Source organism: Protopterus annectens, chromosome 3.part0 (genome assembly GCF_019279795.1).
Source record: "Protopterus annectens isolate FY-2018-M chromosome 3.part0, PAN1.0, whole genome shotgun sequence".
NCBI lineage: Eukaryota > Metazoa > Chordata > Ceratodontiformes > Protopteridae > Protopterus > Protopterus annectens.
In genome coordinates, this window is record NC_056731.1 from 1,682,327,446 (window position 1) to 1,682,330,915 (window position 3,470).

The 3,470-nt window shown below is 34.2% G+C and overlaps 1 long non-coding RNA gene across 1 annotated transcript in view; it reads left to right on the forward strand.

Annotated features, from left to right (window-relative positions):
* LOC122796942 overlaps window positions 1–3,237 on the forward strand; it is a 2,551,311-nt gene extending 2,548,074 nt beyond the window's left edge. The window contains exon 5 of the long non-coding RNA XR_006364015.1: window positions 2,931–3,237. This is a non-coding gene — a long non-coding RNA (uncharacterized LOC122796942). The remainder of the gene's footprint in view (window positions 1–2,930) is intronic.
* Window positions 3,238–3,470: the final 233 nt, after the last annotated feature.

Below are 3,470 nucleotides of genomic sequence, written 5' to 3' on the forward strand. Positions count from 1 at the left end.
ATGCATTACCTTTATAAATATTTGCAGGATGAAAACTTGGAGAAAAGTTCTCAATCAGCCATACCCCACAAAGCTTACAATCTCTTCAAATCAACCATTGTGGAGGCACATGCACTTTTCTTCCCTCAATGAAACTGACAAATCAAGGTTAATAGAAGAATATGCCATGCAATGTCATAAAGCACTGGGCCTAACATCATACTAAGTGCAGCAGCTTTACCAAATACTATCAACAGTAGTTTCCTCCATGCTTGAACACAAACAGCTTCTGCAAACAAATTATTAAGTTAAGCATACCATCTGTCGAAAATTACTTTTGAATATTTAGGATATGCTAAGCAACATACAATAGGAAAGGGTGAGGATAACTTTTTCTAGGCTGAAGTTGGCCATTAAGTTCGAACATAACCGCTTTAGTTAAACTGACATAGCCGCTGGAAATACTGTCAAATTTCTGCAATCCCCATGGCATGATAGAGACTTTTTTTTGCCAGGGTTTGCTAGAACTAACATGCAGTCATCCACAAATATAATAATTTGCACTTTTTCTCCATGAGGTTCCCCCTTATAATCTGTGTTCTCCTCAGACAGATCCCTAGGGACTTGTCAGGTAACAGATATAATGATGATGAAAGGTGGCTCCAAATAATTAGACATTCATGGGCTTACTTGCTATGGGGTTGTTATACAGGTCTTTACAGTGCTTAAATGGTGGTGACACACATTAGTAGAAATCATAGAGCTTCACAGTTTGCCATAGGTAAGAACAGTAGATAAATCAAAGGTATTCTCAAAGATGACAACCACTTGCTTATTAACACTGTTTTCTTGATGAATTTCCTACTCTTTAAAAGGTACAACAGGGCATTCCCTGTTTTTTATTCTCCTTGTTGGGAAGCATGCAGTAAAAACAATTGATCACTGCCTGTACTCTCTTTGGCCAGTTTAAAGCTACTAGATCTATAAGCTTTCAAGTGAGCAACTTTTTCAAACAATGGAAGACTATCTCTGGGAAAAACTTTGAAGTGAAGTTTTCTTGTTGCTGAATCCTCTGATACATATTTTAATATTATAAATCCTGCACCACCTTGCAAAAAATTGAATTTCTAGCATTGAACTCTCACAGTGTTCTCCATTTTTTATTTCCTGCAAACAGTTGAGTGTTACATAGGCCCTCAGTGACTTTTGCATAATCTCCCCAGTTTCTGAGTTAGTAGAAATTTGAGGTTTAACATGAAATATTTCCGCAGGTATGGGCCTCATCTTCATAATACCTACTAATGTGAATACCTAGTGGTTATTTTAATATCCTCCTGTGCTACAACTAAATTATTCATTCAATACTGGGTACAGTGTGCACATATCCTGGGTATCAACATGAAATCCCCACAACAATGCTCCAGTATGTTTTGTTGTTAGACAAGCTGAAACTTTCAGTAGTTCTAAGAACTGGGTTTGGATTTATCCAAGGCTGAGTTGGTAGACAGTAAAATTCTCTAATAGAAAAAGAGAGGAATCTCCATGTTTTAGACCAGGAAAAGGAGACTGATTTACACAACAAAATAACTGAGACCACACTTCTAAATAAACATTTGAACCTATTTTCATAATGGAAATTGTTAGACAATTTTGAATCAAATATGACACGTAGGAACCTATAATGCGGTTAATATAAGACTGTTCAGGGGATGTTATTGAATGATAGCTCTGTTAGTAAGTCAAATGTTTGCATTCATTTTCTGTTTTTAGGTGCATCTAAAATGCCCATGCAAGTCTGCAAAATAGGAATTTCAATACAAGGTATGCGTATTTGAATGTGTGTGTGTGTGTGTGTGTGTGTGTGTGTGTGTGTGTGTGTGTGTGTGTGTGTGTGTGTGTGTGTGTGTGTGTGTGTGTGTGTGTGTGTGCTTGCATAAGCTCAGGTAAGCATCTACATCTATGTGCATGCGCATTTGTTTATTTTGAGAAATAAATTACTTGTCTACTTGTTATATAACTTGGCACATTACTCTGCAGGCATCCATTTATATTTTTGTTTAGTATAAATCATATATTACATAATATGTCAAAGATTTCCAAGAAGCTATCTAATATAAAGATTACTTTTATACTGCAGAAATATTACTAAATTATAACATATTTTTTAGTCATAAGCATTGTTAAGGAACATGTTTTTCATCTTTGGATGGTATTTAGAAGAGGTACATCTGTTTTGTTATACAGAAAATACTTTGATGCAGTATTAACATATTTTGAAAACATACAATTCAGTTTCAGTTTAGCATGTAACATACTTAAATATATTTTAACAATTGTAAATTGTCACAGATTATACCAGTAGTACTACAACAATAAACTGTACTGGATGCATGCCTGTGAACTACAAGAAAACATGTCAAATACATGGCTGTGCTATTTAAAACCTGCATTCTAGAAGGAAACCACATATGTGGGAAACTATTAGTGATTTCATGTATTTGTCAATAACATTAATCTTTATGTTGCTGAAATTCCATTGTTTATTAAAATGTCTTTGTTTTTCTTAGCTCATTTCCAGTCTAAATACATTTGCATTAGGAATGTATTATTTTTGACGATACTTTCTACCAGAATCAACAACATAATTACTTGATAAGGTAGAAAAAATTTGTTTTGTTGCCTAATGTAGAGCAACAGGAGAAATACATGCAGTTGTTATGTATGTATTCTTTCTGGCCTTGAATTCTTGATGTCTGTTTGTAATAAATTGCATCTGTCCTCTACTTTTTTGTGCATTTAAGTATTATTTTACACTGATAAATCTTTCTGTTCTTGAAGTATTTGTATTTAAATTGATGTTTTATTCTTCAGATTGGTTTTGAAAATAAATCAGTTTCTAGTGCTGCTTTGAATAGATACTTTATGATTTTCTTTCTGTTTTATTTCTTTAGGCATAAAAGGGTGAACTACGATGACTGGGAAAACACAAACAAGCAATGTCACCAATAAGAATGATCCAAGGTCCATCAATTCCAGAGTCTTTATTGGAAATCTGAACACAGCTATTGTCAAGAAAGCAGACATTGAAGCAATATTTGCCAAATATGGCAAGATAGTTGGATGCTCGGTACACAAAGGCTATGCTTTCGTACAATACATGAGTGAAAGAAATGCAAGAGCTGCTGTGGCTGGAGCAAATTCAAGAGTAATTGCAGGGCAACCACTAGGTAAGTTGAAATTTGGCTGTCAAGTATCAAACTGGTTGACACAGACTAGGTATACAGAGCTATAATGCTTTTCAGTCTTAATATGGGAGCATTTTGTCTGAATAATGGCTTTTATGAGCATTAATGATTTCAGGGTCACCAACACTGGCTTTAAAACTAATGTACTTCATTTTCTGCATATATATTTCCTGCTGCAACTGGGTTTTTTTTATATGATATCTTTTGTTAACTTTTGATAATTAGTAGATACAGAAAATGTATTTA